A 20960-nucleotide genomic window follows, 5' to 3' on the forward strand; every position below is an offset into this window, starting at 1 on the left:
CTCAGTGAGCTCACGCTGTGTCCGGCGCACGGCGCTGGGTGCTCAGGGGACAGCTGGAGATGGAAGGGCCTTCCTGGGAGCCGTCACTCTTCCCTGGGCTGACTTGTGTCATCATACCTGTCACTCCTCGCTGATTTTCTGGGTTTGTGTCCGCCTCTGCCTCCGACGGTGAGCATCTTGAAGGCAGGGCCCTTCAGCGTGGCTCTGGGTCTCAGGGAGCGGTGCCTGCAGGTGCTCTCCCCTGCTGAAGAAAAGGTGAGGTCAGTTGTGGTGGCCCCGCCTTGGGGAATAAATAGGGAAGTGCTGTGGGTTCAGCTGTGCTCCCTGAAAGGCTATATGGAAGCCCTCACTCCCGGAACTTGGAATGCGAGCTTATTTGGGAATAGGGTCTTGCCGTTGTATTCAAGGCGAGCTGAGGTTATATGGGTAAGGAGGGCCCTTGTCCGGTAGGACTGTCCTTGTGAGAAGAGGAGGCAGGACGCAGGGGGAGAAGGCCGTTGTGATGAGGAGGCAGAAACTGCAGAGATGCATCCACAGGCCAAGGAAGATACCAGGAGCCGCAGAGGCAAGGACAGGGTCTCCCCTACAGGTGCCACGGGTGCAGGTTCCTGCTGACACTCAAATTTTGGACTTCCAGCCTCCAGTACCGTAAGACAATAAATTTTCATTGCTCTAAGCTACCGGGTTTGTACTGTTTTGTTACGGCAGCCCTGGAAAAGTAGGATGGGAAGATACGCGCAGGGGGCTACTACACACGGGGGCCTAACTTATTGGTGCTGTGCTTAGAGCAATAGAGCGCATGAGGCCATCTTTTAGAGCTGTGAGAGTCCCTGGGCTTCCAGGGAGCCAGGTGGGCCTGGCACTGCATCCCTAACGTAAACAGCCCCCGTGCCCCTCTGGATAGGTGATGGGCTCCTGTGCCCTCCTTTGTTAAATAAAGGTGAAGTGTTAGCCTACTTCATGGAATGGGTGTCGATGGCAGGATGCCTGCTGACCTGTGGCACAACCAGCCTTCTGCCTGCCACAGAGCAAACACTCGTTCCACGGAAGGGGGTTCATGTTGGTTAGGGACAGCTCTGGGGGGGTGTTGCTGGGACCAGGGAAGTCCTTCTAAGCAGAACCAGGTGGGGGGTGATAGACTGGGGACGTGGGCACTGCTGGGTGGCCCACGGGCAGGGTCAGGCTGGGAGAAGGAGTTCGTGTCAGCTCGAGGGATGGGGCTTGGCACCCAAGGCCGGGTGTGGTTTATGAGCAGACAAGCCAGGAGACTGGCTTCTTGGGCCTGACTTGGCAGCTGGCGAGGCAGGCAACTCCCAGTGGTGCTCGTTGTAATGCCAGGCTTGCCCCGCAGAACAGTGGCAGCCCCGATGGGGGGCGTCCTGAGCTCTCAGGTCACCAGGGCCACCTGGCCTTGGTCCCCAGACCGCACTTGGCCAAGGCCTTGGCCTTGATTGTGTTTGGGTCCCCAGATCTCCTCTCCTGCCCAGTGACACCTCCCCAGGGGGCCTTTTTTGACCTGCTCGTGTAAATTATGCCCCTCTGGTTTTTGCACGCTGTTCTTATCCACAGCTCTTGACTGTGGGATACGTGAGTTCATTTCTGCAAGTTATTTGGCTTCAGGTTTTTTCCTGCACTCCGAGGTCAGGAGAACAGGTGATGTGCTTATAGGCCACACATGGTGGAGCCTTAGTCACTGCACCATTGTTGGCAGGTCTAATGGTGACTCTCTGGGGGATATTTGGCTTCCCTGAAAAGGACGGACTGAAGGGAAACGGCCTCTTTTTGGGCATCCACATCACTTACTCAATGCCGCCATCCCCCAGGTGGGCAGTGGGGTCCCCATCTTACAGCTGAGTGGCTTGAGGCTCTGAAGGGTCACACGACTTGCCCGAGGCTCTCCATGCAGAGGAAGGCCGGGCGGGAAGCTGCCCGCTGCCTGGCATCTTACACCGGACCACACAGCTTCAGTCGAAGGGTAAAGGCTCTCTCCCTTGAGGTCTTCAGAAAGATGTGTGCACTGAGCGCTTCCTGCTTTGAAGGGCTCCCCGGGTCCTTAGATCTGACCAAGTGCCTTTTCTTCCAGGAGAGTCAGACTTGCAGTCACAGGCCCTGCAGCGTGTCGAGCCGCCAGGTGCTTGGGGGGTGTGGGGGATGCAGTGGGGACGGGTCCCTGTCCAGCCTCGGAGGCTCCAGGGCTGCAGGAGGGCCAGGCCCTTGGATAAGTGGGACGGCAGTGCCGGGTGGTGGGTGCTGTGCTCAGGGTGCAAAGAGCAGGGGCAGGGAGGAGGGGGCTCTTGGCAGCCTGGGGAGACTTTTGAGGACTTGCTTGGTCCTGGGGGACAGAAGCACAGCCGTCTTTGGCAGCCCTGACATCAGGCCAGGTGGCGCCTTGCCCCCTGCCCATGCTGCCCTCACAGGACTCTGCTTCCCTTTGCGCCTGTCACCCCTTCCCCCGTGGCCGCAGCTGCGCCCTCACTTATCACATGGCCCAGAGCCCTGCTTGCTCTTGGGTTATCAGTTACTCCCCAGGACACCCTGGCTCTGGTGGTCCGTGGTGGTCCGGTTATCTCCTGCTCTGGGCAGGCGAGGGCCAGCCCCACGCCCACAAGTACGGTGTGGAGACCCTGCATCCCCTCCCCTCCGGCCGTGCTGAGCTCCTGCCCGGTGCTGGCGAGGCTGCAACCCGTGGACACGAACGGGCCGGAAATCCCCGTTTATCAAGCCCGGCTCCGTGCAGGACACAGGGCAACACTTTACACCCACCCGGACCCCGGCGCACAGCGATGGTGAAGAGACCATTACTCTTTTACCAGTGAAGTGATTGCAGCACCGGAAGCAAACCAAGTGTGCCTGGGATCGGCGTTTGACTCGAGGCCGTGAGGCTGCAGGGCCTGGGGCTGAGGGTGCAGCTGGGCTCCCAGCTGCTGTGTGGCTTGGGGCAGCTCACACACCCATTCTGGGCTTCGGGACCCTTATTGGAAGGGGTACTGTAAATTAGGACTCCCTCTCATGTATCCTCCAGGCGGGACTCCGTAGTGTTTGCTTGGGGGCGACAAGCATAAAGCAGGGCTTTCCTGGGGGCCCCTGGGCTCATTAGCACGTGATGGGCAGGCTGCTGTCACTTTGCCTCTGGACCCAGGATCACTTCTCTGGTTTCCCTTTGCATTTTCGCAGGCAGGTTGCTTTTGGCCTGTTGTGAGCACACGAGTGTGCCTGCAGCAGCTTGAAGGCACCCATTTTCCTTCACACTCCACTACCTCAAGTACCTTTCCTTCACACTCCACTCCCAAGCCCAGGCCAGACAGACCCTGTATTTTTTTAACTGATGGACCCCTATGTGATAGACAGCCCTTGATTTTGGGGTCTGGGGGTGCAGCACTGCCCTCCCACCCATACTGACACCCCAGCCAGCATCCCTGGAGATGGCTCAGCTCCTGTGCCCTGGCCCCTGAGAGAAGTTCTCTGGGCCCAGCCTGGGAGACCAGGGGTTCTGGATAACAGCTGTGGGGTTGCTTCAGAGCTGCTGTTTGTGAACCCTGCAAGGTGCCCCTCTAACCGCCCAACCTGGGCAGGTGTGCATGGGCCCTCTTTTACCTGGGGGCGGGGAATGGGTTCAGTGAGGTGAAGACTGCTGCCCACCTTGTCCTGGCGAGGCAGGAGAAGCTGGTGTGAACTTCTCCGCCGCCCCCCCAGGTGCCCCCCTGGTGTGCTGTCAGGGATGCAAGAGGATCTGAGGTTTCTGGATGCACAAGCTTTTGAAAAATTAGTTGTTTCCTATTTATTTTCATTTCAGATGAGAAGACTGTAGTTGGCACAGAAGACGTGATTTTGCAGATAGTACCGCTTTGGGATATAGATAAAGTAGATATTTAAATCTTTAAAAGGTTTACTTTGTGTAAATATTAGGGTGATAAGTGGTCACAGCACTCCGGAAGAGGGATGAAGTTTAGGTTGCAGGTCCTGGCTTCGAGTTGGGGTGCTTCTGTGTGGTTCTGGGGTCCTGGGGCTGAGATTGTATCAGCTGTGCTGTGTAACCTGCCGGGATCGGCCCTAAATCGGGAAGATGCATGATGAAGCAGCTGCTTAGCTTGGTCTAAGGAAAACTACAAGAATCCCAGAACGATAGGTGCCACTGTCCTCTTAGAATTCAGCTCCAAGTGGCCGTGGCTAACTTGTCTGGGTCCTACCAGATTATTTACGTTTATTTAGGACCCAAAGTTTCCTAGCCCACTGCTGTGTTACTCCCTAACATTGAGTCATGAAATAATTGTCCCGTTAGGCAATCAATTGATGATTCATTTTTCACTCATTTCTTCTCAATAAATCTGAAATAATATTACACACCCCATGGGTTTATTGTGAGGATTGAATAAGAGAACAAATTGAAGGGCTTAATTCAGTGCCTGACATAATATGCACCCAGGGAATGGAGCTATTTTTAAATAAAATGTTAAAATGGAATTTAGAAGATCAAAACAGAGAGAAAAGGTATTGAGGATGAGCACGTTACTAAAATTTAACATTAAATTCAGCTCTGAGCTTCCTAGTTAACACGCTGCAGGGTAGGTTGTATTTGTGTCTAAATCAGGGATTGGTAAACTTCTGTGAAGGGACAATAGTAAGTATTTTTAGCTTCTTGTGGCCACACGGTCTCTGTCCCAACCACTCGACACAGCAGCCATAGCAGGGAAGACAATCCGTAAATGAACGGCCGTGGATGTATTCCAGTAAAACGTTTTTTTACAAGAACAGGCAATTGGCCTATTGGTTGTGGTTTGTCCTTTGGTCTAAAGGAAGGAGCCTTGTTTGTCTTTGAGAGAGAGAGAAACTGTTCCAGGATCATTAACACCGAGAATAATTATCGAAAGAGGAGGTCTTTAGATGGGGTTTGAACGTCATCCAGGCAGGGTATTCCCTGGGGGATTTGACGGAAAGTGAAGAGGTCACCTTCGCGTAGTTACTTCTCTTATCATTCGTGTTTCTCAAGTGTCCAGGGCCCTGTTATCGTCCCACAGTAAAACCGTAAGGCACATTTGTTTTGGCAGGTGCTGAGCTGGCAGGGTTGCACTGAGTGATGACGTAGGTCCATTCAGAGTGTTTTCGGTGATGGGTGCGCTGCCCAGTGCCTGAGTCACACTCGGGTCTCTGTGTGAATTTGAGTGGGCTTCCGGTCCAGCAGCTGACTCCAGCCTAGTCACTCAGTGTCCTACTGCGTAGGACATCACACGAGATCCCGGAACTCACAGACCGATAGCTGCTGTGAATGAAGAAGTGTGTTCTTTGGAGCAGAGCCAAAGCAGGCTTTTTGAAGCACTGCTCTTTCATTGCTCTGTGCCTGTGCTCAGGTTACTTGACTGCTCTGAGCCTCATTTTCTCCATCTGCAAAGTTGGGATCATAACATCTGTGAATCAGAGTGTTTTCGGCGATGGGTGCACTGCCCAGTGCTGAGTCACTCTGGGGTCTCAGTATGAATTTGAGTGGGCTTCCGGCCCAGCAGCTGACTCCAGCCCAGACACTTAGTGCAACGCAGGACATCGCATGAGATCCCGGAACTCACAGACCGATAGCTGCTGTGAATGACAAAGTGTGGTCTTTGGAGCAGAGCCAAAGCAGGCTTTTGAAGCACTGCTCTTTGCTGCTGTGTGCCTCTGCTCAAGTTACTTGATCACTCTGAGCCTCATTTTCTCCATCTGCAAAGTTGGGATCATAACACCTCTGAATCTCTAGTTCTTCCTCCAGTGCCAGCCAGCTGTTTGCTCTCTAAATATTAGTTTCCCTCCCTCACCCCTCCTTCACCTCAGGTGGTGCCAGCAGGAGCCTGTGGGCTAATGAGGATGGCAGCCCCCTTCTCCTGGGTGAGTATTGGGGTGGGGGTGGGGGGAGGCCTTGAGAAAACACTGGCCTGTGGAATTTGGAAGTTAATGAAGGGAGCAGATTCCAGGAGGGTCTCTCTTTGACCTCCCCACCCCTTTCCCAGCCGCCTGTTACCCCTGAGCAAGTCTGAAGGCCACTGAAGGTTTATAGCAGCTGCACGGAAGAGCACTCACGCAGTGGGGCAGGAACATGACCTTGGCTGAAAGTCAAGCAGGACGGGGGTGTGTGAGCCTTGTCCCCCTGCAGGACCTGGTGACCCCGAGGGAGGCGGGAGCAGCCACCATGCAGCCCATCTTTGGAGAAGGGGAACCCATTCGATAGAATCGTGAAATGATTCTCAGCTTCCCGAAGTTGGAGGGTGGGGGGTGGCAGGCCGAGTAAGAGGCTGTGTGAGCGGATGGAAAGATTACCTAGTTGCCTTAAAAAAAAATGCATTAGCTATTCTCTGGGTTCTGTTCTGACCCGAATGGGTAGGACCGGTGGGGGATGACGGGACAGGCTTTCTTGACCAATAGAACCTGTTTCTGGTTTCTGGAACCTTCTGGGGATAAGGCTGTGGTGTCGGAGACCAGAGCCAGGCAGCTAAAGCACTGTCACTTCTGGTGTCAGAGGGCAGAGCCGGGCTGCAAAGTTGTCATGACTGGTGGGCCCCGCTGGGTTGGGCTCGGCCAGGCAGAGGGGCCGCTGTGGGGTTGGGAGCTTGCTTCCCGTCCTGGCTGCCGCCATCCATCATCCCACATGGGGGGGGGGCTCCTGGGCAGAGAGGGTCAGCCCCACCCGACACCCGGAAACTCGCTGACCCCCACCCCCCTATGGGCACTTCTCTAGCTTGGAGCAAAGAGCAGCTGCCCATGGTGAGGTTGCTCTGAAGCTTGGGACCGGGTTTAGCCAGAACTAGGTTTAGTGGGAGGTGATGACACAAACAAACTCCACCCACAAGCTCCCACTCTCTGCTGACCCCAGGGCCCAGGAAGCTTTTTGTTGTTTGTTCAATGACAATGAGGATGTTCCTAAAAAAACAAATTTTCCCCATAGAAAAAATGCCCTGGGGAGGTTCATAGGGCATGTTAGAAAACCTGGGACCATGGAAGTGCCTCCTCTGGAGCCTCTTGCTGTGTGACCTTGGGTAGGATGCTTGGCTTCTCTGGGCCTTGTGAAACTGGTTATTGTGAAGGTTAGATGACATGCAGTGTAAAGACTGGCCAGTTGTTAGTCCTTTCCTACTGCCCTGACACACAGTAAACCCTGTATCTACATCAGATTTGTGAGTCGTGAGCTGGTTTTGTGACTGTCCTGCTGCCCCATGGTGAGTCACTTAGGGCAACTCTTGGGAGTGGCGTGGTGGTCCTGGGCTTGTGCCCCTCATGCTGGTTGAGAGGACTAAGCAGGCACATCTAGGAAGGAGTCCTGAGAGCAGGGTGGCCTGGCCTCAAGGAATTGCGCTTCGTCCATGGACAGATCTGGAAGGAAGCTCAGCCAGGGGTGAAGCTGAGCCTGGCTGTGTGGTGGAGGGCGTGCGGGAGCCATGTGTCCTTTAAGGCCGGGCGGCCCTGCCTCCCCCTAGGAGGAGGGCGCTGGGGTTGGCCGTCGGGGCTCTCGGGCCTGCCCGAGCTTTTTGCCCAGTTGGAGACCCTGCCGTGGAGTTTTGGTATAGTTTCTGTGCATAATTAGAAGGGCCCAGATCTGAAACACTGAAGAAGAGGTGATGAAGGGTCATTTAACAAAACTCCTGTTCTTGCACCAGAAATGGCAAGTGGAAATGATGTGGCACGTCTGCTTTAGACGGTTCCTTTTGAAGATGTAAGGAATTAGACACGAGGAAGCCTGCCGGCCGCCTTCTCCCGCTCCGTGTCCGCCCTCTGTGGGGGTGTCCCTCCTGAGCTGAGGAATCTCTCCAGAGGCCGCACCGATGTGTGTTTTTCCAAACTCGCATGGAAGCGGCGTGAGGATGCGGTGTGGCCCTGCCCTCCTCCTTGGGGCTGCGTTCGGACGACGTCGCCGCTGCGGTGAGTCTCTGGCCCTCGTGGTGGGCCGTGGTGGGCCGTGGTGGGCTGTGGTGGGCCGTGGTGCGCCGTGGTGGGGGCCATGATTGTTTCCGGCTTTCTGCAGCGGTGCACGGCAAGCATGGCTCGGGTGCACACCTGACAGCGGGGGTGCCCGGGAGCACGTCTTCGGCCTCCCCGAGGTGGCCCTTTGCTCTCCAGGTGGCCTGGTCTGATGACTGGTGTCTCCCCGCGACACCGTGACCTCCCCCCAGGCAGGACTCATGTGGTGCGTCCCCCATAACCCTAACCCTGTGCCAGGGTGGTGCCCTCCTGGGGTGCCAGCTCCTTCTGTGTCTGAGTGCAGTGGATTCTGGAGGGAGAGGAGGCAGGCTTCAAGGGAAGGGCCACAGTGTGGCAGGAGCAGCACCCGGGGCTCTCAGCAGAGCGACAGAGAAAGGGGTGCTGAAAGGGTACTGCACAGGGACAGACAGACGTGTCCGCCTGGCAGTCCCAGGGACCATTGTGGTGGCCTTTGAGGAGCAGACAAAGCCGGGCTGATGAAGGTGTGAGGGCTGGGGGGTGAGGGCTGGGTGCTGGAGTGGATTAAGGGGCGGGTCTGGTGCCTGCCCTCACTCATGGACGAGCCAGCCCTCTGCTGGGTCCCTGCTGGGGGAGCTGGAGAGGGTTGCTGTGGCCATTTTAGGAGCTGGCTTCAGTTTCGTTCAAAGGGAAGGAGGACGGTTGCGATGGGGACGCCTGCTGCAGCCCGAGAGGACCTCCCAGAGCTGCTCCCAAAGGCCAGGGTTGGCAGTTGCTGGAAGGAAGGTGAGTGCTGTGGACAGCCGAGAACAATGAGAGTACAAGAGAGAATTAAACTCAGAAAGTTTGGGACATTAAAAAAGATATGATTAGAAGTGGAAACTTAGGGTTTGGTAATAGAAAGATAATTTTGTATATATTGTGGATTCATCCCCCCCCCCCACCCCACTGCACGAGCTCCTTTAAGTGGCTTCATCACCCCCAGCTGTTTCCGGGGGCTGGCGTTGGGTGCTATTCTTTGCACACTCCTCCCCGGTCGTGCTGCCACAGGCCCCGCTCGAGCCTCCCCAGCGCCTTGCTAAGCGTCTCTCTTGGGTGGGGATCCTTTTCAGGTGTCAGACCTGCCCTCAGGGTGCCCTGGTGCTGTGGGATCCTTCCGGAAGGTCCCCACCTGCTACCCGGCTGCCTGGGGCTGTCGTGCCCAGAACCGAACCTCAGGGCAGAATTGCTCCAGGGTGTGCATTTCTGGGGGGCCTGGAGCACTGGGTGTTTCTTGCTTGCAGCATCATTTAATCCTCACGACAACCCTGTGCTGTTTTCTGTCTTCCCCACTCCTTCCCCGCCTCTTCTCTCCCTCTTTCTTTCTGTATCTTCTTTTGTGATAACGCACACATAAGATTTGCATTTTAACCATTATTAAGTGCACAGTTCAGGGGCGTTAATCACATCCACAGTGTCGTGCTGTCCTCACCACCACCCGCTATCGAAATGTTTCCAGCCCCCATGAAGCAGCCGCTCCCTCTCCCTGCATGGTTTTCACACTCCGCTTGTTTCAGGCTCTTGGAGCACCTTTAAGTCTAGGGTGCCTTGCCAAGAATTTGAGGTTCTTTGAGTGGGCATGTCTGCCCTCCTCTGGGTACTTTACATGGCTTCGTCTTATTGCATCGCTCATTTATTCAACCCCTTTTGTTTCTGCTGCTGCTCCCATTTCGCAGGTGGGTTTTCCTGATGTCCTGGTCCCTTCTGCCGCTTCACGTGCAGTGGAGCGTCGGGGCTTCAGAGGGCCCCAGCCAGCAGCCTTGGTTGAATCTTGGCTCTACCACTTGCTAGACGTGACCCTGGGCATGTTCTTTAATTTCCCTCGACCTCAGTTTCCCCATCTGTAAAATAGGGTCCATGCAGTGCATTTAGCAAGTGCCTGACCCATATCGAGTACTCAATGCAGGTGGCCGTTGTCCTGGCTAGGGCTTTCCAGGCGGCCTCCCTGCGGTTCAGAGAGGGTCAGGAACTTGCTGACTGTCACACGGTCAGTCAGTGGCAGTGCCAGGTCTGTCTTTTTCTGAACAGGAGCCCCTCTCCCTACCTTGCCCTCATGGACAGTTCCTGATGACCTTCAGGCTTATGCTTGGGTCCTTTGGAAGACAGGGCAGGGAGACTGCCAGTTCCTTCGTCCGTGTTGATGACCCGAAGGGTCAGAGCTCTCCCAAGGGACTGAGGGGCCTGGAGAACCGAGCAGGAGAGGAAAGTGGGCCCGGCTACTGCTTACAGGGTTAATTAAGCTATTCCTGAGATTTCATTTGCTCCCCAATTAACACCAAAATAAATACTTCCAAGTGGCTCTGAGGTTTCCAGTTGACATTTCATTTTGAATTTAGAAAGCACTGACATTTTGCATCTTCCCGAGGATAGTAAATGATTCGATAACAACAGAGGTAATGGTAAAAGGGAAACTTGGGGGAGATTTAGGTTTGGGCTGAGCAAATTGCAGCTCTGGCGAGACACATCTGAGGCCCTCTGTCCCCCAGGGGCTGGGACAAGTGGGGATCCAAGGGGGGTGGGCTGTGTTTTCCCACCTGGAGAAGCCCGTGCCTTCCAGGTGCCGTCAGAGGTCTCAGAGGGGTGGAGAGTGCTGGTGTGCTGGTGTCATGGCAGGTGTTCGGGTAAGTGTTACCCTTCACCAAATGCCAACTCTGTGCCAGGATTTAAATAATCTTCTCAGGGGCTCCAAGAAGTGAATGTCATGTGATTCTCCTCTGGAAGATGTGGAAACAGGCTCAGAGAGGTTCAGACACTCGGTTAGTAAGGATTGTGCTGGAATTCCAGCCATCCCTGGGACTCCTGAACTCCTGAGCTCCCCAGGCTGCTTCTTACCCCGACTGGGAAAGCTCTCTCTGCTGTGTGGCAACCGGGGCTCTGGGAAGGCTCTCAGGCGGGGAGGAGGCTGGTCCTTGTGCCTGGGGGAGGTGACACTGGCCTCCGGTGCTCACCGTCCCGGTCCCCTGCAGTGTCTCTGGAGATCATAGGCGGCTAGGCGGCACTCTGGGGGATGACAGGAGGCCGGGTCTGGGCTGCAGTGGCCTGCTGAGGTGGATGCTGGCCTGGTGTCCGTGGGGCGGTGGCTGGGCAGGCAGGGCTGGTGGAAGGCAGCACGCTAATACAGGCAGTTCTGATTCTGAGGCTGGTGGCTTCCAGGATTATTACCTGTTGGCTCAAATGGCCAGATTTGGGTCAGGAAACGCGAGCTGCAAACAGTGCATCTGACAGCACCTTGTTACCCACGTTGTCACCCTGGTAGTTGCGTAGTTTGTATTTTCAAAGTTAGACTTTTATGGAAGGTTGTGGCAAGGGGTGGTGGGGCTGCGGAGGGGGCAGGGTGGTGGCTGAGGAAACGGAGAGCACATTCCACACCCCTCAGCCCTTCTCCCTGAGCGCGCTCCCCCCAACAGCTGCGAACAAGGGGCTGATTCACGTGGCTCGAGCGGCCTCCCTCGCCTGGAACTCAGTCCTGTGCCTTCCAGTGACTAAAGAGGAAATTCCATTTCGGTTATACTGCGACTGTGCATCGTTCCTAGTATTCTCTATCTTAATTTGACGGCTGCCTCATCTTTTTGGAATTTTCCTTTTTTTTGTGCTGTATAGAGGCGACGTGGTCAATTCTACAAAAACGCAACCAAATTTTTACTCTTCCAGATACAGTGATTATAAAGTGTCCCCGGTGTCCTACTTTCATTCCTCCATCTTTTTGGGTGGGAGCTCTGGTTCCAGTTTTCCATGGTCTGGGAGCTTGAGATTGGGTCACTCAGTGCTGCTGGTTCCCTGGCTTGCTTTGGGGTCAGGTGGAGAAACTCCTGGAGTGGAGGTGGAGAGTCTCCACCACCCCACCCCACCCCAGAGATGTTTGGAGTAGGCTGGAAGTGTGACTGCCACCAAGGCGAGCATCAGCTGGCAGTTCACAGGTGGGAAAAGGGGTGCTGATGTTCTGCTGGGAAGTTTCCGACTGACTCTGAATGTCTCCCTCTTCCTATCCCTCCCTGGTTTGGGCTTTCATCCCAGCTGTGGTGTCAGCCCATCTGCAAAGCCTCCTGGCCCGGCAGAGACCTTCGCTGTGTTTCTTGGGTCCTGGGCACTGGGCCGTTTTCCATGGTGTGGCTCCTGCGCCTGTGGGTCTGCCTCTCCCACGAGCCATGGACATAACCGGGGGGATGGCGGGTCTTGGCCTTCTCTGTATTTCCAGAGCCCCTGATAGAAGTTAGCTCGTGATTTTTGAATGAATGTAGATCTCTCAAGAGACCAAGCTGGGACTTTCAGAGTTGAAAGGGATGGGACTACACAGGTCACTGTCCCCCTTACGTATTGGCTGCTGTTTGCAGTTCGGATAATCGGGAGATACAAGACATGCCTGCTGCACTCTCGGGGCAGCTGCTGGAAAGACAGCCGGGACAGCCGGCAGACAGCGCAAACGCGAGTCTCCAGCGATGGGCCTCAGAGTCGGAAGGCCTGCAGTTGAATCACAGCTTTGTTTCCTGCCAGCATGTGACTTCAGACAAGTTAGTTCTCTGAGCCTCAGTTTTCCCACCTGCACAATGGGAGTGGTAATAGTGCTTAAAATAGAGGACTGTTTTAAGGACCCAGTGAGATAGTGCATGCATAATGTTTAACACATGGTAATGAGCTCTGAGGGGGTGAATCACAGGCGACTGTTTTCATTACTATCTCAGTGGGCAGGACCGACCTTTAAGAGTGGCCTGCTCTGCGGGCTGGGAGGTCGGTGCTGTTGAGAGGAGGCCTGGGCAGGGAGGCTGGCATGCAGGAGACCTGGCGGGTGGGCAGGAAGCCGCTGCAGGGGCATGGGAGGCAGTGATCAGCCGACTGCAGTGGGGGCTACTGAGGCAATGTTGAGCTGGAGGGTTGGGGAACCAGGTGGAGGCAGGGCACTCGATGCCAGTTTTCTTTTCAAAACATTGTTAGTTAGTCCTGGAGGTACCACAGTGGTCCTCAGAGCTGAGGTCTGGTGTGCACCTGCTGCAGCACCAGAGGGGGAGGCCGTGTTTCTCACAGGTGGGGCGGAGGCCGTGTGGGTGGGAGATTGGCCCCCAGTGTGCCAGTAGTGGGTGCTGGGGGTCCTTGGCACACTGGACCCATCCCTTGCCTGCCGTGAAGTCAGCTCTCTAAATTGGGGCTTGAGCAGGGCGTTCAGGGCCCAGGGGTGGGGGCAGCGAGGGGAGCTGGTAGGACGTATGGGGGTGATGGGCCGGGTGCAGGCTGTGTGGAAGGTGTGCAGCCATGAAATATGCACGAGGAGGGGCCGCCTTAGAAGCTTGCTTTTGTTCCTGGACAAATGTGCTTGCTTTGGGACTCAGCTCTCTTGGTTTGGCCTCTCCAAGCTTCCTCGTTTGAAAACGGGGTGGGGATGGGGGGGTGCACACATCTACTTTGTGGGGGCAGATCTGCAATTCTGACCAGAAACGATAATGCTGGAATATCTGGACAAAGAATGTTAATTTCCTCCTTTCTTGTCTTAACTTCTTTCCCTGGTAGGTCTCTGACTCATTGATTAATCCACATAGTACTTCCCAGTCAGATCAGTTAAATGAAATGACTTCCTGATGACAATAATTAGGTTAATTAATAAACACAGCTGGCATGATTATTATCTAGCGCTTATTAAGTCCTAGGCAGTATGAATTAGGCCTCCTCTGTTAGATAATTTAAGTCCTCTAGTAATCCTAGCAAGTACAGTGCTGTAATAAGCCCTTCTATACACATGAGTAGAAGGGAGGATCAGAGAGGTTGAGTAATGTGTCTGAGGTCACACAGCTGAAAGTGGTGGTGCTGGTAGTCCAGCCCCAGTGGGCTGGCCCCAGAGCATGCTTGGTGGGGGGAGGAGGTGTGTGTGTGGAAGGTGATAGAAATCACTGTAATGCATTTTTATGATAGAAAATCCATGGGCTAGGCTTGCTTGCCCCAGAGAAAGACAACACAGTTGAGGACTCTAGGAAAGGATGTCAGTCCCAAGCCCTGTGCTAAGAGGGTCTGGGGCACGCTGACCCCCTCTTCCGCCTTCTCTGAACCTCCTAGGGACACAGAGGCTGCAGGCGGACAGGCTGTGTGACACCCCCGCCCCTTGCTTACAGCCATGCTCCTTTGTTCTGGACTGCGCTTCGTGGGCCTGCCAGTTGAGTGCGTCTGGACTGGACACCTTTGTGTTGGGAACTGACCGGGGACTATGGGGGTGCTCCTGAGCATGAGACCACTCCTGAGCATAGCGTCTAGGACCCGAGGAGACCCACCAGCTGGAGTCCACGTGGCCGTTTGTCTCCCAGCCATGAACAGGGCTGGCCTTACCAAGGCTGCGTGGCGCCCAGCCCAGAGCAGTCAGTACCTGAAACTGGGCACACCTTCCACCAGGAAGTGCAGGGCTGGAGGGCCCCAGAGGAGGAGATGATGGTTACCGGGTGCAGGAAAGGTGCAGGGACTTGGCGCATTTTCCCTGGGTTTAGAAATGCCCCAGGCACTGTATGGGACCCTTTGCTTCTTATCACGAGAGCCCTGCATATTTCCTGTTTGACAGGCAGAGAAACTGAGGCTCAGGGAGGTTGAAGACCCTGTGCAAAGGCACAGTCATTAGAGCCAGGGCTAAACCCAACTGTGTCCATGCCTGCCCCCTCTGCCATGCTCCTCTCTGCTCCTTGGCGGTACTGCTCGAGCAAGCTGAGCCTTCTAGCCCCTGACGCGTCTTATCTTACACAGAGACAGAAGGAGCAGCTTTCCTCCGTCAACTGTTCTAACTGCCCCTTACCGCAGGGTTACGGGTGGTGTCTGTGGAATCATGGATAAAGATTGGGTGTGGTTGGGTGCTGGAGAAGTTGGTGCCTGGGGAAGAGGCCAGGGAGGTATAACAGGCTTTTGGAGGAGGCCTGGATTGGAGGTGCCCCTGGCTGTGGGGGTCCTTGGGCTTTCCTGAGCCTCAGTTTCCTCAGTTCCCCCTCCTTTAAAAACCTGTGATCCTCTGCAGAGTTGGAGTGTTTGGTGCTGCAGTCTGTTCATGGTGCATAAATCTCTAGTAAACAGAGACTTGAGGGAGGATTCTCTGTTTTGCTGAAGGTTCGATGATGGTGATGATAGCTAATTCAGCCTTTGGGCACTTCTGGGGTAACTTCTAAGCGTGTTCCCTGTGTTAACTCAGGCAATGCACATCATTACCCTACTAGGTAGGGGCTCTTACTACCACCCCCATTTACACAGGTGGAAACTGGGGCTCAGAGGAGTTAAGAAATCTGCCCACCATCCTTCAGCAGTGGTGGGTGGGATTTGCACCCCTGGGAGAGGCTGCAGAGCCCACGTGGGTGAGCACCCTGCCTCTGCCCCTTTAAGGAAAGGACAGGCAGGTTTCTGCGAGCCTGACCCAAGCACCCAGGTTCTCTTGTCCCTCAACCAGCCTCCTGGAGAATTTTACTATCCCCATGTCACGGATGAGGAAAGAGTTTGCCAGAATGTGACAAATTGTAAATGGCGTTAGAATTGGACCCAGGGGCACTGACCCCAAATAATAGGGTCACCTTACATCCTGTCCTGCCTTGCTGCCCTCGAAGTCCCGTTCCCGTTTCTGAGCAGCCTTTCGGCCCCGGTGTCTCCCGGTGCCTGGCTTTCTGCGGGTTTGAAGTGGGTGGTCGCGCTGGCGTCCTCCCTGGGGGCTGTGAGGCGCAGCCTCAGGGATGGCGTCCTCCTCAGGTCTGCCCCGGCTGCTGTCACTCCAACCAGGACTCCCTCTGCAATTGGCGCGATCAGAAAACCCTGTCCGCTGGGGGCCAGCAGGCCTTCCTTGTGGAGACGCCAGGTCCTTCTGACTCCTCGCCCTGGAGAAGGAGGCGTGTCAATGGGGCTGGGGGCAGTTGGACCTGAGACCCCTTCGGGTGCTGCCCTATGAGTGGTCTGCCTCCCGAGCCGGGTGCTGGCAGGTTCTGCCAGGTGGGACCTCATAAAGGTCTCTTGCCTGGAAGTCCTTCCTCTGCACTGCCTCCCCCTGCCCCCTGCTGTGCCCGCTTCCTCCTCTCTTTCTGAATGCAAAATGGAAAACAGCCAGCCATCTGATTCCTTCAAACACCTATACAGACGCTGGAGCTGTATGAGGCCATCACCAGCCCTCCCTTCTCTCACCGCCCCAATGCCCAGCCCATCTTCATCCTGCTCCTTGCTCCTCCCTGGACCATCTCTGGAGCCTGGGGTGGCGTCCGAGGGAAGGACTGGTGGTGGCAGGCAGGCCTCTCCGTCCACTCCAGGCCCACAGACCCCAGTCCAGTGTCCTCCCGTAGTCCTCTGCCTCCCACGGCTCCTGGCACCACCGGAGAAGTGTTCCTGAAGCAGCCGATGAGTCTGCCGCATCCTTTTTCAAAACAGTGGTGGACTCAACAACAAAAAGATACACAACCCAGTTTAAAAATGGGCAAAGGATCTGCGTAGACATTTCTCCAAAGAAGATGCAGTAATAGCCAGCAAGGACGTGGAAGGTACTCAGCGTTAGCCATCCGGGAAATGCAAACCCAAACCACACTGAGATACCATTTCATGTCCCCTGTGATGACTGTAAAACAACAAACAGACGAGAGAGAAAAATGTTGGCGAGGATGTGGAGAAAGTGGAACCCTTGTATATTGTGGGTGCAGGTGTCACATGGTGCAGCGCTGTGGAAAGCAGCCGTGCAGTTCTTCAGAAAATTAAACACAGAGTTACGGTATGGCCCGGCAGGTCTGCTTCTTGTGTGTGCCCAGAAGAGTTTACGACTGGTATATTCCAACAAACCCACGCGCAGGAATACTCGCAGCCGCTTCATTCACAGTGGCCAAAAGGCTGAAACACCCCGAATGTCCATCAACAGGGGATTAGGCAGGGCTTTCTAGGGAAGCAGAACCAGCGGGAGAGATCTGTAAATATTATGAGGTTTTATAAAAGTGTTTCACACAACTATGGGGATATAAAAGTCCGAGTTCTATAGGGCAGGCCGTAAGTTGACAACTCCAAGGAAGGTTTTGGATGAATTCCCCAGGAGAGGTTGGCTGGCTGAAGCAGAGATGAAAATTCTCTCCTGACTGCTGCAGTCATCACTTCTCCTTTTAAAGCCTTCGCCTGATTGGGCTGAATGTCTCTCATCGCCGAAGACCGTTTCCTTAGTTGATTGTAGGTGTGATCAGTCATAAATGCAGTCACCTTACTAATGGTTTAGGTCCATGAAATGTCCTTGCAGTAATGGTTGGGCTGGTGCTTGCTTGGCCAGACAGTTCGGCACCATCACCTGGCCAAGATGACACATAAACCTGACCGTCACAGCAGATGAGTGGATGTATACACTGGAATATTATTGAGCCATAAGAAGAAATGAAGGCTGTACATGTTATAACGTGGATGCACCATGGAAACATTGTGCTAAGTGAAAGAAGCATAAGGTTGTGTGTTGTGTGATTTCACTTACATGAACTATCCAGAATAGGGAATTCCCTAGAAACAGAAAATAGATGGGTGGTTGTCAGGAGCTGGAGAGGGGGGGATATTGAGGGTAAGTGTTTAGTGGGCACAGTGTTTTATTTTGGGGTGAGTAAAATGTTTTGGGACTATAGCTAGAATGGTGGTTGCACAACATTGTCTGAACACCACACTTTAAAAATGGTTAATTTTATGTCAAGTGAATTTCAGTGCAATGAAAACAAAATAGAACGGTGGCATTGCAGTTCCCTTAGGTAAAAAGAGGAAATGTGGAGCATTTCCTTCATGCTGGGCACTGTGTCTGGTACTTAATGCCACCAAGTCCTCTGAAGATGGATGGGATGTCATTCCCATTTTGCAGATGAGAAAATTGAGGCCCAATTAGGGCACTGCAGTCTGTAGTAGCAGAGACTGAAGTGGAGCCAGGGTCTTTCCGACTGCGAAGCGCCTGCTCTGGGTTGCTTTACTGTCCTCCTCAACAGAGAAGGCTTCTGTTTTGCCTCAGAGTCTTGGCTCGTGTTGGGAACTGTGCTGAACACTGGACGCATTGCCCCAACCCTCAGAATCCAGCTCCATGCCCTCTTGTGAGACGCCGGCCCTTTACTTCCTACATATCCAAGTCCTCCGCAGACCAGCCTACATTCCAAGCCCCCTGGGAGGCCTTCCATGGCCCCCTGGCCTACAGCCTACAGCGTAGTCTGCAGCCTACAGTGGTCTTTTTCTAATGTAGCCTCTTTGTGTCCCACTCAGAGGGAGGCAGTGGTTTGTGGCTGAAAGAAAAGGAGGGTAGGAGCCTCAGTTCAACTATGTGATCACGGATGAGCCTCAGTTTCCCTGGTACACTGTGGGAGAGCATGTGAGCACTCATCTCATGTCTTCCCCCAGGGTTGTCGAAAGGACTGAGCACATCCACACCTGGGCCTGTCCTTAGAGAATGGAGAAGTACCGTGAGACATGATGCTGATTGCCACTGGATGTTCCCTGCTCAAATGTAGCTGGAGCTTCCTGCATCCCTGCAGGAACAGGCCAGACACAGATATTAGCACAGAGCTTGGCATGCAGTAGCTGATCAGTGGTAATTTGTTGTATGAACGTGAATGAGTGAATGAATGAGCAGTGGGCAGTCAGTGACCTGAATTGTGGACCTGGCCAGGCGTTTAGACGTCTCAAAGTCCTTTGTAAGACTTAGCCCAAGACTGGGTACACAGCAGGCCTTCAGGAAGTAGTTGCTGCTTAGGTTCTCTGCAGTCTCTGTAACCAAGTTGAAGATGGGCAATTTGATTTTGCCTTTTTTTTTTTTTTTTAATAGGTGCATGGGCTGGGAGTTGAACCCAGGCCTCCTGCATGGCAGGTGAGCATTTTGCCATGAAACCACCCTTGTACCCCATGGCAATTTGATTTTTTTAATGGAATTTTGGTGGCATTTTGTCTCATGGCAGGAATTATTTCAGGAAGACAGGATGGAGGGAGATCAAGGTTTTCATCCTTATTGCCCCCTCACCTGATAAAGGTGTATTATCTAGGGCAGAAGTGGAGAGGACTGGCATTCCTGGTGGGAAGTTGTCAGCTGTCACCTTAAACTTGGCTTAGCATGGCGGGAGACCTGCTTTCCTTCCTCCCCACACCCCTCTCTCTCTGTTTTGATCCCATTGCCTTTTGAAGAGTGTGTGGCTGCAGCCTCGTGGGTTGGAGGCGGTGCCTCTCTGCACAGCTCGGGGCGGGGGGATGTGTCCTTTTAGTTCTGATAGTAGGATGAATTGCCGTTTATCCTTTCTAATTGAGGTTGCCCGAACCCTGGCTGTTACTTTGGATGTTCTCACCCTCAAGTCATGTGAGCTTGGACAAGGCAGTTCATGTCCAAATCCTCGTTTTCTTATCTGCAAAATAAGAAGCTGGAGTTGAGGTCCAGGAGTGTCGCAAGTTTGTTTTGACTGGAGAGTTTAATAATTCTGGCCTCCTTCAGTGGGCTCTGTTCTGGAGCCCCCTAATCACAACCATCTTCTGACTCTTCTTTCCCCCTTTCTGCCTGCATGTCCACCCATCCACCTACCCACCCATCCATCCACCCACCCATCCATCCATCCATCCACCCACCCCACCCATGCACCCATCCACCCATCCACCCATCCCACCCATCCACCCACATTTACAAATCAGTCCCCTGGACCAGGCCTTATGCTAACTCCTGAAGTTACACAGAAGATGAAAACAGGATTCTTGGCCTTACGAGCTCACAGTCACAAGTAGGAGAAAGATATTGGAATAAAAAAAAGAGAAATAAAATATAATGAGTCCTGTAATTCTGAAAAGTGCAGGCTGCTTTTGGAACGACAAAGAGACCAACAAACCTCTCCTTAAAATCCCTTTAGTGAGGCTCCTGGCCTGCCTGCTGCGGTGATTCCAGGGCAGGCCTGTCCTGGTGTAGAAGGGACCGAGCTGATGACCTCAGAAGGCCCCTTCCAGCCACAGGAATCTGATGCTCAGCTCTCAGTTGCCAGCTTTGCTGGAGGAAGAGAAGACAGAGTGAGAAAGAAAGAAGGAATGGAGGGGCCGGCCAGGGCTCTGGTTGTGGTGTCCACCTCCGCTTCTTGGGGCAGCAGCCTGCGTGTGTGGGAGGTGCGGGGCCACGGCTCGGGGAGCCCCAGGCCCCTGCAGCTGTCTCTGGGTCTGCTGGCCATGGGCAGAGCCTGCCCTCCACGGCAGTGGCCGCTGGCCTGGGCAGACCATCTGTCTGTCCGGTTAGTCAGCATCCTGCGGCCAATGGCAGAGTGGAGCCTGTGTGTCCCACAGCCGAGCTGCCTCTCTGCAGAATGAGGCAGCGCTGAGAGGCTCAGGGTGAGGCTGGCGTTGGTCCTTCCACCTCCCCTGCCGCCCCCCGCAAGCAAGCTTGTGGACAAGGCAGCTTTTCTAATGGGCAGACTCTGCTTGCTCTGTAGGAGATGAAAGACTCTGTGCAAGAGTGGGTAATTTTGGGTTTTCCTGATGAAAGCAGTTGACATTTGTTCAGACCTCATACGCATTTGTGGCACCACCTTTCATCTCCGCTGTCAAGGCCTTGCCCATCTCTGGCACGCACTGGGGTTGCACAGAGCCGGGGGAGTTGAACTGGTCAACGCTGAAATATAACGAAAAAGGTGGGGTGACCCCGGAAGGCCGTGGCTGTGATGGTGGAAACAGCAGAGGCACGTTCTGACTTTCCTGGGTGGGGATGGGGGTGGGGTCAGGGTCCCGTTACTCCTGGTTCCCTGCACCCACTGGTGTCATGGAAAGAGACTGACCTTTGGAGTTGGGTGAAACTGGCCGAATTCGAATGCTGAGTTCTCCAGTAGGTGAGCACATGGTCTCATCCCATTTTCAGATCTCTGAGTCTGTGTCCTGATCTGTCCCTGGGAACAGTGTTACCTACTACTGTGACCAACATGGTGAGTTTTGCATGCTGCCTGGAGCTGAGTAGTCCCGTAGGAACGCTCACTGGCCTCTCTGCCGCACTGACCGCTGTGCCGTGGAGGACCGGGGCTTAGGATTTGCGTTATGCATTCACGCTCCCCGTACACCGCCAGCACGCAGTAGGTCCCACTGGCAGG

General features: G+C 54.4%; 1 long non-coding RNA gene across 8 annotated transcripts in view; it reads left to right on the plus strand.

The window, feature by feature from the left end:
- Positions 1-20960, plus strand: part of LOC143689047 (uncharacterized) — a 213150-nt gene that overhangs the window by 75588 nt on the left and 116602 nt on the right. The gene's annotated exons all lie outside the window — the stretch shown is intronic.

The sequence above is a fragment of the Tamandua tetradactyla genome, chromosome 6 (assembly GCF_023851605.1).
Source record: "Tamandua tetradactyla isolate mTamTet1 chromosome 6, mTamTet1.pri, whole genome shotgun sequence".
Lineage (NCBI taxonomy): Eukaryota > Metazoa > Chordata > Mammalia > Pilosa > Myrmecophagidae > Tamandua > Tamandua tetradactyla.